General features: G+C 42.4%; 1 long non-coding RNA gene across 1 annotated transcript; it reads right to left on the bottom strand.

Annotated features, from left to right (window-relative positions):
• Nucleotides 1-9,523: 9,523 nt before the first annotated feature.
• Nucleotides 9,524-12,308, bottom strand: LOC113834117. The gene is made up of 3 exons (XR_003482415.2): nt 12,213-12,308; nt 10,926-11,046; nt 9,524-10,124 (listed from the first exon to the last, which is right to left on the bottom strand). It is a non-coding gene; the product is annotated as an uncharacterized LOC113834117 (long non-coding RNA).
• Nucleotides 12,309-13,948: the final 1,640 nt, after the last annotated feature.

Genomic DNA, 13,948 nt, shown 5'->3' on the forward strand with positions numbered 1-13,948 from the left:
TGTGACTTTTAAAACACAATTATGGATTTCTACACAATGGATAAAGATTCCCATTTACAACGGCTGTTTCATTGAGAGAAGACTATGACTAATTCCTTCTTTAATTGTATTTCATACAACATAAATTTACGCTACATTATCATGGTGAATTTCTTGTATATATTTATAAAGTTTGGTCTTTTCTTTTCTCTTGAGACATTCAGCTATCAGCTTCCAGCCTAATGAGCCAAAGGTCATTCTATCATTTATTTTCCAAAACTTAAAACATGACAGTAATGTTCTTTTCCTCCAAATTGTGTACCTTTGATGTGCATTATCTTAAAATTCATAATGCATCCCCCCATCATCAAAGTCCTAAAACTTGTTTTGGCTCAGACATCTCCAGAGACTGAGTTCATTCCTTGAGTTCATCTGTCAGGTTCTTCCTTCAGAACAATTTGTCTGAGTATCCTGAGGCCCCACTCCTCAGATACACGTCTCCTTCCTCCCCTTTCTTCTCCTCTCCAACCTCACGCAGCCAGCCTCCACCCTGTGCAGGCAGTTGTCCTCTAGAACACTCAGTTCAAGGATATTTTTGTGAAAAATTTCACTGAATGTCCAATCATCTATTTCCTAAATTAGGAATTTCAAAGACAGCATTTAATTTGTGTTTCTAAACTGACACCCTTTCTAAACTTAAAATGCCCCTGAGGGGGAGGGGTCAGTTTCATCTTTAACCCCCTGGGTAAGAGAGGCATCTTTCTTTATAATACTTGAGAGCCATGAGATTAGAAACCTCTCCCTAGAACTTCTACCAAAGACGGTTCCTTGACCAGTTCAACAAAATGTTAATTTTCATAGGTTCTGCCCTAAAGTCATTGCCCTCACTTAATAACCTTTGGGAAAGAGCAATTACTAACATGAAGAATTGACACCCATCATGTGCCTATGAGAAGGTGCCATGGAGTATGGATTTGGTCATCCAAATGACCAAGAGAATATGGCTTCTGTTACCCCCACCTGCAAGGTTTCCATTCATCATCGTGTGCTTTTACATAATTGCCTGTCCCCTCCAAGCTATTCAGCAAAGTAACTCCTGGTTTCTAAATCTAGTTGTCAAATTCGAGCTACAAATGAACATGAGATTAGCTACTGTTCTTCCCACTGACACAAAACTCGTAGGACCTCCCTCCACGAAGTGCTGGCAATCCATTTTTGCTTAAAAAGGACAAAGCACTCTAAGACGGCAGCAAGGTTTGTGAAATTTGGAATATACAATGGCTCACCCAGCACTGTGGCTGCCACTCTGTCTTGTCACTTGTCCAAGCCCTACCCTTGTCTAGCTTTCCTTTGACCCTGATACAAGCCAGGAACATAAACAGGGAGATTCTCATAATGGCTCCTTTGTGTTCATATCTCTGCTTTCACTCAGAGATCCTTAAAGGCACAAACACACAAAGCTGGGAGCCCAGGTACTCTGCTCTCAGCCTGCTGACTTCTGGAACTGGTAATAGGATTCTTACCACTCAGATTTACTGATAACAGAATTCTCCTACCTATGACACTGCAAGTGTTAAGTGATTGCTCTGACTCCAGAGAGGGAGTGAACTGGTCAGAATTCAGGCTATTTCACAATAGGCTTGGTCTATGGAGTTATCTGCAGACATGCTCTCTGTTGGGGCTAGAGAAACAGTTGTTGATACTCACTATTAATTGATAACTGGCTGGGACTTTCCACTAGAAAGAGATAGAAACAAAGTAAGCATTCCTGTGAACTGGTCTTTCTTTTGAATCAAGTTAATCCTGGGATTATCTTTTTGAGAAAGTCAAAACACACCTTCATCAATTCAGTATTCATTTGTGGAATGTGCAGACATTTATAAAGTATTTCTGTACTGAAGGACTGTGGAGGATTTAAAGAATGACTCAGACCCACACAGTGAACTGGGGAACAAGATTGAGTATCATAGCCAGGAAGTGCAAGCCTTTTATCCCAGCACTCGGGAGGCAGAGGCAGATGGATCTCTGTGAGTTTGAGGCCAGCCTGGTCTCCAGAGCAAGTTCCAGGACAGGCTTCAAAGTTACACAGAGAAACCCTGTCTCAAAAAACAACACACACACACACACACACACACACACACACACAGAGAGAGAGAGAGAGAGAGAGAGAGAGAGAGAGAGAGAGAGAGAGAGGCGGGGCGACTCATGGGTGTCTATGGCATCTTCCATTTGAGCATGCTTCCAGAGTAACTGTGACCCCAGGAACCTCACAGACTCTTCCTCCTCAGAAAACAAGGCACAAGACCTGAGTACTCCTGTGACTAGCCAGGCTCCCCAGCAGACCGGCTTAATAAAAACAAGTTGTTTTCTCTTTTATATTTCCCTCCACCTGTTCAAAGACCTTAAAGGCAAAATATTATATGTGGCTCTTCTGTGCTCCATCATGTTACACACACACACACACACACACACACACACACACACACACACACACACACACACTCAAAAAGCAGCCAGCTCTGGAGTTTGGCTCCTCTCACTGTGAGGAGAGTCAGTGGGGGTGTATGGCCTTAACACTTCATTTCTAGAAGAAATGTATTTTTTTCTTGCAAATTTACTATCATGACAACAGTATTATAAATAGATCTGATTTTGAACATTAGAAGCATTATCATTTGGACTTTTACAAATGGAAACCGCTATAGTTTTTCCTAGCTGTGCCATCTGGCTGTGCCTGCATCCCCGCCTACATAAACACATGCATACAGAGCATACTATGGCCAAAGGGGGAAGCTAGCAAAGTCAGAAAATGAGAGAATAGCACCTTCACATATCCAGAAGTTTTATATAATACCTGAAAAGAATTACTGAACCTTCCTAAATGAACCAAAATGGCACTACTGAGATTTTTTAAGGCGTATGAAAACATTCCCATGCTTAGTCAGGACCCAATTGTCTGCTTCTTTCATATGAGAGCAACATAGGAAATAAGACAAGCCATTAAAAACATGCAGCATGGACCTTTCCATTTCATATCTAACTCTTACCTTGCCTAAGTTCTCACAAGCCCTTCGGCACTAGGAGTACAGCAGCCACTTAATATTGGGGAGACTAGTACCAATCCATATGCCAAAAATTTTTTCACTTTGTGCTAGGAAAGAAAAGGAAGGAAGGAAGGAAGTAGAAGGGGAGGAGAGGAGAGGAGTGGGTGGTGTACAATAAAGGCCTCATTTCCAGCCTTTCCCAATGACTTGTGTGTGGCCAGATGACCTCCATTCATAGAAAAAGAGAATAATTTGTGAACAACTTTCTAAAATGCATGGGCCCAACCTCAGTCAGTCTTTATGGACTGAATCGTCCTCCTTAAATTCCTGAGTTAAGGCCATAATCCTTGAGAAGGCATTTGGAGAGCTCTAAGAGGAAAGTACATGTTAAGGAAGTTATTGGGGTGTGGTTCTAATCCAGAAGCACTGGAGAAATGGACGAAGAGGAAAAGGAGGAGGAGAGGTCAGACTCTTTGAGCACATGACAAGAAAAGGCTTTATGAGGATTCAAGGAGGTGGCAGCTTGCAAACCAAGGAGACAAGTGCCATCTAAAACAGCATCAGGCAACATTTTGATCTTGGTCTTCTGGACACCAGAACAGTGAAAACCTAATTTCTGTCATATAGTTGAGTATGACATCCCAAACAGTCTAACACACTGGCCCCTGTGAAGAACAGCACTGCTGGAAAGAAGGTTTTAAGCAGAATCACTTCCAAAGTGATCGTGAATGGTCAAGTAGGTGTGTGTGTGTGTGTGTGTGTGTGTGTGTGTGTGTGTGTGTGTGTGTACATATGTATGCATGATACACATGTCTGTGAAGCACACATGGAGGAAAAAGCTTGTATTTTACTCTGAAGTATGCCTAGGTTTGTAGAATATTCATGGAAAGTAGTTTTCAGTAGCTCACAGGCTTTGTTTTGGTCAGTTGACAAATGAACAGAGTAGCTTCTTGAATAGAATGTGTTCTTGCCTAGCATCAGGTGATGCCCACAGCTTTTTCATGAAGACTCTCCATGGCTTTGGGTAACTTGAACTAAAACATAGGGCATACTCTAAATTACTCTCACATGGTGGGTGGGTAATGACAGGCTTGTTCACTTGTTTAAAGCAGAAAGAATTAGTGATTGGAGCAGTTCGAAAGGGAACTATTTCCCTTTTTCTCTTTTACTTTAAAATACATTACATATTGTGAACCTACAGGAAACCAATTCCTTAGCTTATTTACAGGGTTCCAAACAACTGGACACATTCTCAGAACTCCATGTATCAGGTTCCACATATGTAAAATGAGCCCAGTCATGGTACTCATGTCTGAGATTGTGGTGGAGGTTAAATAAGACATTACACTCAATAAACCAATATCTGGCACAAACTAGAAGCTTAATCAATGGCAGGTGTGTGAGCACTATAGTGATACTATTTTTTTACAGTTGTTTTATGGATGTCACTGATAAATTTAAACCCACTCAAGAATGGTGCCTGAAGTTATACAGCTAAATAGTGGTAAGTTCAGGATTCAACCACAGATCTGTTCACCTGACTCCAAAATCTAAGTGACTGAATCGCCCACCAGTTTCTCCGTTCTTCCAGCCAAGGAGATCTAAACAGCACAGTCTTACAAACAGAGCTGAGGATATTAGGTGAGAACTCTTGATTACTCCAGGGGGAGTTGTTGCTTCCAGGCTGAGATCACCTCCCCAGCTTGAGATGGCTGCCCCAAGCAGCCGTGGCTGAGCCATCTTAACCTTCCTTTGCATTTCTCAGAACCTCCTTTTCTTTCCTCCATTAGGACACTGGGGAAGAAATGGCAACAAAATGAAAAGCCCAGATAGATAAACACGTTCTGCGAAGATCCCGTTAAAGGGGATTTCTGTTTTTCATCAAATATTGATTAAAAAGATCACAGACAGTCTTTTTGATGTTCCTCTCCCCATAGTTAGGACTAGATTCAAGTGTATGACTCATGGAAATGACCCAGGCAGGAAGAATGAGTCACCTTGCCCTTTCAGATCTTCTGGCTGCAGCTTTTCCTCGGATCACCAAGGGTAGGCGGGTCCTGTGCCACCTGCTGTAACTATTGGCCACTGGGAAACTCTCAGAACATGGGGGAGTCTGGGAGAGTGAGAATCATTGAACCTTCAAAGGGCTGCCCTGTAACCCTTCCAAAAGCATTTTCTGCTATCAGTTTGGAAGCTTCTTATACATGTTTCATCACTTTCAACCCCCAAGTCCACCCTTGCTGCAGGCTAATCAATCCTGAAGGGCAGATACACACTTCCAAGATGCCTGCTATGATCCTTACCTGCTGGTTCAAGCTGGCTAGCAGGCTTGGGATTTGTACATCCTTCCAACAGCTCTATCTCTGTTCCTTTACTGGTGTTGCTGCTCTGTTGGAATCGGTCCATTGTTTTTCTCCCTAGGACTCCAACGCCCCCAGTTAAGACCATACTCTGGGCCTCATTCTCTGGGAGGCAAAGAGGGAAAGAATTGCCACATGTCTCAGTCCACTTTGTCCTGAGCCTACAGATACGTCCCCTCAGTCAAGAGTCATTGGATGGCTGAAAAGCCCAGACTTGACATCTGCTTACTCCTGTTGGCTAATTCTGTATGTCCTTTCATTGTTCACTCTTCTTTTTTTCCCCACTGTCGATTTGGCATCTCTGAGCATCTGGCCACTCAGGAGTGCAATGGGCTTCAAGGCAAACTGAAGACTGTCTAAACTCTGGAGCAGCCACTACACAGTTTGGACCATTTGAAGCCAAAAGAAAACACAGAAACAGAAAAATATCTTAGATTTCTGAGCTTTGGAGGGAAAGCAAAAATTGTAGTTCTCCTTCTTTGGTAGTGAAATGATTCAATATTCAAAGCTTTGATCTAATAAGAATTTTCAAAGCAATCAGTGACAATCCTTCGCATAGGTGGAAGGGGGGCATTTATGTGGGAGGAACATACTTGGATGGAGCTAGATGTGAGTGGAACAAGAAAAGGAAGGGGTTTGGAGTTTGCCACACCTGACCCCTAGCAGGGAAGGAGAAGCAGTGGATTGGCATGGTTACAGCAGAGGAGGTGGAAGTAGAAGAATCCCACTGGGAGAGAGGTGGTCAATTCAGGGACAATGTGACCCATATCCCACTGGAATCTTTACCCTCTGGAGAGCTAATCTGGAGGCCTCAGGGAACTGAGCAAGGCAATGTGCTCCCCTTTTCTCCCATGCTCAGCCCTTTATGAGAACTGAACTGCATCATGGGAGCTAAGGAATAGAGATACTCATGGCTCTCCCTGTGTACATTCATCAAAGAATTGCATCATCCAGGCAAGTTCTTCTTCAGAGGATAGAAATAATAGAAGAAGACTCAAAGTTTAGAAGAGATACTAACTGGGTGGCAGGACCAAGTGGTCCAGGTTAACTCCAAAAACCACATGGAGTTGCTTTGTGGGTATTCTTTTTTTCAATCTTATAAACTATTTCAGGTCTTCGGTCTTTCCATACAAATTTAGACTCTACTCAGTTTCTACACACACACACACACACACACACACACACACTCACAACCAACTGGATTTTGACTGAGATTATGTTAAAAGGTAAGTCTGAAGTTGGGAATTTTTTTCTAAACTGTAAGAAGTTTTAAGGGCAGACAACTGAAAACAAATGCAAATGAATGGTGTGGGAGTGCTTGATAGACATTTATTCACAAAAGCAGGCAATAGGCTGTATTTGTCTCAGGCCATTGTTTTTTGGCTTCTGTTACAGATCATCTTGCACCTACGTCCTCCACATATTGACCGTCCCAATACACAAACGCTTCCTCTTATTTTTGACTCAGTAGTGGTTTGATATTTTAGTGTCCAAGTTTGAATAGCTTTTATGTTATTATAAATGGACTCAAAGAGATGAGTGAAGCTGCAGTGAAATCTATTTTAAGAGGTATGGGAATTTATAATTTATTCCTTATTATCAAGAATACAATTCTGGCTACTAGGTAAGGCTAAAAATAGAGATAGAATAGCATTTTAAAAATCAATCTGGGTGATTTCGGGTTAAAATTAATTTGATTTTTATCTCTTCAATTTAGTGCTTCCATAAGAGACTTGTGGAAAAGCAAGTCCAAGGGCAGAAACCACAGAATTAAAATCATGATTTCTCAGTCTCCACACTCCACAGGGAGGGTGAAAATGACTATAAAATTTGTTTTGGATGGTTTACTTGAAGTAATCAAAAAATTGGCATAAGAGTGGTTTGTAGGACTTGTATAGGATTCTTGGTGGTTATCTAATTAGCTCAGGGATTAAAATGTTGCCCCCAAATTTTCCCAGGCAAAACATAAAACGTAAATATCAGTTTTATATACTCAAGAGGTAGAGGATCATAATTTCCAAGCAAGCCTGAGCTTCATAGCATGAACAAACAAAACACCATAAATGGTTAAGAGCCTTTAGTCTTGATTCTGGCTATAAGGCAGTGGTGAAGAACTTGGAGACATTCTGCCACTTGTATCTTGTGAAAGCTTGAGTATGCCATTTTAGCTTCTTAAGGTCCAGTCTTCTTGTATGCAAGATGAAAATGGTAGTGTATGATGAATGAAACATTAGTACAATTCCTTAGAAACTATGGGGAACTCCATATATGGCCAATAAAAGATGTTAAAAACCTGTTTCCCATTATAATTACTACTATGAAGGTGAAGTGGGTCATGATGACTAAGATGTTTGTTGTAAAGCCAACTACCCTGGATCATCTGACATCTACCAAAGACCTTAACACAGAGTAAGAAGAAAATACCAAATATGAGAAATGTCTTCACTTGGCTACTAAGTGAAGGATGGGAAGGTTAGAGGAAGGGGGTGTTATCAGGGTAGAAGCAAGCAAAGTCTTCTCACTGAGCCTCAACCTGAGGAAGAAAAGCCCAGAAGAGAGCAGAAAGCCAGTCTCAGAGGTAGTTCTATTCCATAACTATAGGGAGGGGCAGAAGTCTTTTACAAAGGTTTTCTTTTGATTTTCAGACCCCAAACACACTATTCTCTCCTTCATGTCAAGGCCTCAAGTGAAGACTCCAAGAGTTTTCTTACAATGTGTGATACAGTGGGTCTTTCATGTGCCATTATCATGCTAGTTGGAAGTAGCTCACCTTTACGTGGGACCAACAATAGGCTGACTATGAATACCCAGCATCAACACACAGAGGCTAGAGGTTAAATCTGAATGAACTAAAAGCATTTCCAATAGTTGTGACTCCACAGGAAACAGTGAATAGGATCATGTTTTATGTGGATAAATTTAGCCCCTTTCAAGATGAAAAATGGCCTGCTGTGCAATATAAACAATCTTATGTACAGCTACTATAAAGAAACACATCCATTTCTCTTTCATCATGTTTTATTTTGGCTACATTTTGTTATAAACTCATGAACATGATCATTTATGGGGAAGACAGCCAAGAATTCAGTGCTTAGTGGGGAGAGGTAGTGAGGGATGCTGACAAATACCATCTCTCTCTTTCCCTCCCTCCCTCTCTCTTCCCCACCCCGTGTGTGTGTGTGTGTGTGTGTGTGTGTGTGTGTGTGTGCACGTGCATGCAGATTGTCATCTTTCCATGCCTGTCTTTGCATTTTTTACATTAATGGATTTCCCTGTGTCAAATTTCGGTCAAAGCTGTTTGCTGCTCCTCTGGGAGTCAGCATTTTTTCCTCACTATGTCAGTGCTATGCCAAGCAAAGGCCTGCGACACATTTAATTAAATTTTCTTTTGTTACAGTGACTTGAGGGACTGCAGAGATGGCTCAGGCATTAAGAGCACTTGCTTCACTTCCAGAAGACACAGTTTGGTTCCAACCACCCATGTTAGACAACTCACAAGGTCATGTGATTCCAGCTCATGGGGATCCAATGGCCTCTTCTGACCCCCTTGGGCACCCAACACACACGTAGTGTATATCCACATGCACATATGAACACACACACACACACACACACACACACACACACACACACACACACACACAAATTAATTAGGAAAGTAAATAAATAGAATGACTTGAGCATCTGTCCAGGAACCCAGAGGAAACACAATTTTTGCAGTCAAGTTTACAAAAATCTGCCTTTCTGCCTCCAACCCAACTTCCAAAGTATCTTGGCAGTAACTGATAATCTGTATGTCTCTTTGTGGGAGGAATAACCCTGGACAATTCAGAGATGTGGTCTCTAGGTATGCTTTACTTATGTGGTCCTACAGAGCTTCACCCTCGACTTCCTTCTGCTAACCCAACACTGTATATCTTACATGTCCTACATATGGGCATCTCATCAGCTTCCTGGGGCTTTTTTCCTCTCATGGGGTTTTCTTAGGGAAATTCTGAAAAGTCTGTTTCTAATCCAGTTTCTATTCCCACCACCCATGGATGGTGTTATGTTACACAACACAGATACCATGAGACATGTTCCCTGCTCTCCATGACACCACAGAATAGCAGGATGTACACATGAAATCAACTACAGAAATGATATGACGTATTTATTGTTTAGGAGTAGAGCTCTAACCGAGGCTGGCCGGGAAGGCATGGAAGGACTGGTTAGTTCAAAGAGAAGGTGATATTTGACAGACACTTCCAAAAGCTAAATAAAAATTAGCCAAATAGGGAAGAGAGAGGGGGAAGGAGGGAGGAGGGCATTACAGGCAAGGAGATTAGCATGTATAAGAGCTTGGAGGTACCAAATGGGTTGGTTAGAAAAGTTGAAGAAACTTTATGACTGAATGAAGATAGTTTAAAAAGTGGATGGCAAGAAAACATGTTAGCATGGGCTGTTTACAGGACTTCCATGAGATGAGCAATGGCAACTTTATTCTTTCCTACTCATGGCTCTTCCAAGTTCATTCATTGAATGGGGCAATGTTCTCCAGCTTGTGAAAGACAGAAGTTAAAAAAAAATTCAGAATGTCTTCATCTTGGCTCATTGCAAACAAAGACAATCAAAACCAAAACCACACAGAAGTTCCAATGGTGATCTCTTTAGAATGGTTCATCCAGGATCTTCTGAGAGCTTTTAACTTCATGGGAAAGCTGATTCTTCCCCATATCCTCCATGGTGCAGCAGCATGTGTCTGGAGATGACAGTGTGATTATTGACTTTTGACTTTCTGCTCTCTCTGCTTCCTGCCCCTCCCCATTTGCTAGTTTCTGTTTATGTTCAGTCAGGATTGAAAGGGGAGATAAGGGATGTAGAAGAAGTGGTTGCCCTCAAGGGTCTAGGTAGCACCTACACAGAGGGGTTCATCAGGGAGAGTGAAAATGGAGTCTCCTGTGGCATTTGTACCTGGGGCAGGAGGTATTGGCAACATACCACTTAGGGTCCCTCTCTCTGTGTTTTAATTCAGACAGACATATCACCCTCCTGTTGCTCACATTTCTTTCTGACACCATAAGGATTCCAGCATTCAGTTTTAGTTTCCTGCCAGTAGAGTGCTTATGTCATATAGACAACCATGTCGAACTGAACACCAGCTAGCACCCACTGGCTGGTCTGTGAGACACTCACAGCCTCATCTCACTCTTCAGGAGAGCACAACTCTTGCCTATGACAGCTATCTTTGATTGCCCACTAATCTCTTTCAAATTCCCCTGGCATGAGCATCCAGCAGTTGCTTGTGCCCTTTGGGTATTACATAGGTAGTGCTCTCAATACTGTAACAAAATATCTGGCAAAAACAACCTACTCAAGGCAAGATTTGCTTTGGCTCACAGTTTGAGGAGGTACAATCCATCAGAACTGAGGTGACAAGGCTGCTGGAAACAGCTGGTCACAGTGTATCTACCCTTAGAAAACAGAGACCGGGGAAAGCCTTAATTTTCCTTCTCTTTTTTAATCAGTCCAGGACCCCAGACCATGGAATAGTGCCACTCACATTCAGAGTGGGTCTTCCTTCCTTTGTTAAACCTTGCTGGAAACACCCTAACAAACACACCAGTGATAATGCTTCCATGATGATTCTGAGTCCAGTCAAGTTGATTGCAGATGTCAACTCTCTGGAAAATCATATAAAAGTCAAATTATCCCCAAAATAATCTACTAAAAATCATGCCCATAAAATTCCAAATGTGACCTGATTAGGTAACAGGAACCCTGCAAATACTATCAGTTAAGGTGAAATCGACTGTCTCCAAGTTAACCACTTCCCCAAATCCCATCTGCGTACTAGCCTTGCAAAATACTTTTTACCAAATTGAAGGGGACCAAGAATGAAAGTTGTAATGGGCTGCAGCAAATCTCAGGCAGACCCTGAGACAAAAAAATCAAGCATAGGTATATTGGGGTAATAGAGACGATACCAGGAGGGAAATGGGAACTCAGGCAAGAGGGAAGCCCATCAAGGGAATATTGTCAAGATGGCTCCCACAAGGGGTGACTGCAGTTTAACCCGTCAGGGAAGTTCTGGGAAGCAATATAAAACATACACCAGTCATCCCCCTAGATGGTAAAAGAGCTGGGGTATTTATATAATTAGACCCTGTCAGCCACTTATGGAGGGCAGCTACCTGGGGACACCAGCTAGAGTGAGGGCCCTACTAGTAAATATACAGGATGAAAACTACCCCTTACCTCTTTCAGCTTCTTGATGACTGGATCCTCCTGTACCTCCCCCCCCACACACCCTCCTTCTCTCTTACTTCTTCATATGACCTTCCCTTTTGAAAGTATGTTCTGAATTTTCCCCTGCCTGTCTCATATAAGGATATGTCTAATTACATTTAGAATGCAAGACAAGTTCCTCCTCTCAAGACATTTATTTAATTCAAATCATGTATTTTGCCATATATGAAAAAGTTCACAGATGCTAAGGATTCTGGCATAGACATATCTCTGGAGCCACCATACAATGATATTGATTAATCATGGCTAGCAACCGATATAAGTGGTTCATCCATAGGATGTCATGTATTACTATGGAGTCAATTTTGTATTTGTAGCTACAATATTTTTTAATAGAGAAAGTTGCAGAATGACATTTAAATTATGATGCAACATGAGCTGAATGTATAAAGACATAGCTGTTACAAATTGGAGAATATTGCTAGTACAGATGTTGTGGAGAAGATAAAAAAAAGGGTTTCACTATGTTTTCTTTTATGAAAGAAACAAGTGAAGGAAACTATTTCAATATATGAGAAAAATCACAACGGGGTCCACTTACGTAGCTCTGGGTGTCTCAAATTCATGATCCTCTTGCCTCATCCTCCCAAGAGTGATGTGTGTGAAGAACTGCCCTAAGAAGGGGGCTGTGAGGCAGAGAAAGGGCAATGATGGAGGAAATCAGGAGGAACAGGATATTCAGGTCCTGGCCATGAGTCAATGTGAGAAGAGGAGCAAAGTAAGAAGGGCAATTTAGGGGTAACACTGAGCTGCTGCTGGTGTGAGTCCTCGATGGGCAGTGGTGAGGTAACAGGGGCAGCTACTGATCTATATTCCGTCACTGAGGATACGTTTTCTAGATTTATGCATAAACAGAATCCAGCATCTTCTTGTGTGCTTCATTCTTCCAACATTACTTTAATGCTCTCCCCTGCTCAGTGTATAGCAGCAGTTATTTTGCCTTTCAGCTTAGTAGAACTGTTAGCTTTTATGGAGCTGCAAGGTGACTCTGTCACAAGGGCACTTTCCTTGTAGATCTCAGAACCTGAATCCAAGCCCCCAAACCCACATAAAAATGAAAAGAGAGAACCAGAGCCACAAAAGTTGTTCTCTGACCTCCCATGTCCACTGTGGCTTACCACACACACACACACACACAGAGAGAGAGAGAGAGAGAGAGAGAGAGAGAGAGACGCACACACGCACGCACATGCACACGCACACACAAACGTGCGCATGCATGCATGTGCACACCACAAATAAAAATATTAAAGTCAGGCTAGTATGTTTCATTGACTGTCCATCAGTCCTGTTTAAGCCTCTCCCTGGCATGTCACCATGCAACAGTGACTGCCTCCTCAATGCCCACTGCTTTCCCACTTCTGAACCGGCAGCTGTCTTCCTCTCCCAAATCCCCTAGTCTGAGCAGTGGCTGGAGTTCAAGAGACAGGCAGTCAGACAGTCATAAGCCTGAATGACTAAGGGATGCAGAATCCCTGCATTCAGTTGCTTAGCGACTGAGCTCCACAAGGTGCTTTCACCTTGCAGAGTGCGATTACATGACCTAGAGATGATGGGGTGGCCTACAGAATTGACATTGTAATTGTAATAATGGCTTTTGGTTTTGAAGGGTATGTTAGTGCTTAATAGCTGGGCTTTCTGAGACACATCGCTATTTTATATGTATAGCTCATGAGGAAAAGAAAAATGTTCAATTCAAAAGGGAAAGAGGAGAAGATGGGAGAAAGGAAGAGAATAAAGGAGGATTCCCAACTGAGGCACAGGGTTCCGAAGACTGAAGCACCAGTTTTAAAGCTCTCGGCAGCTGGTCTCTTGTTGTGAGTCAGGCTTGGTGCTGAATTCTTCACACAGCACACTGGCTCTCTTTGGCTTTACAGCCACTACTTGGAGTATCAAATGTAAGTTTCCTCCCATTACAAGCAGAGTTCCTAATAGTTGCTTAAGTTTGGTTCTCAAATCAGAATTCAAACCCAGCAGAGTCAGGCTTCAGAAGCTGGACCTTCAACCACTCTGGACTGCTTCCTTTACCTAGCCTGGACTCTGAGCGAACAAACAATGCCAGTGACCCTCAAGCCCAGGACTGGGTGTTAGGATAGAGAATGCCCTGGGCCAGCAGATCTGAGTTACTCATCTCGTGGGAACGCAAGAGTCTGAAAAGACCCTACCTCTAAACAGTAATAAAACATTTCCAATTGGATAAAAGGTCCAAATAGCAATGAAGAAAGCTAATCTCTGATGGAGGTGAGTCCTTCTCTCAACACCCTGATAGCATTCCTA

This window comes from Cricetulus griseus, chromosome 2 (genome assembly GCF_003668045.3).
Source record: "Cricetulus griseus strain 17A/GY chromosome 2, alternate assembly CriGri-PICRH-1.0, whole genome shotgun sequence".
Classification (NCBI taxonomy): Eukaryota; Metazoa; Chordata; class Mammalia; order Rodentia; family Cricetidae; genus Cricetulus; species Cricetulus griseus.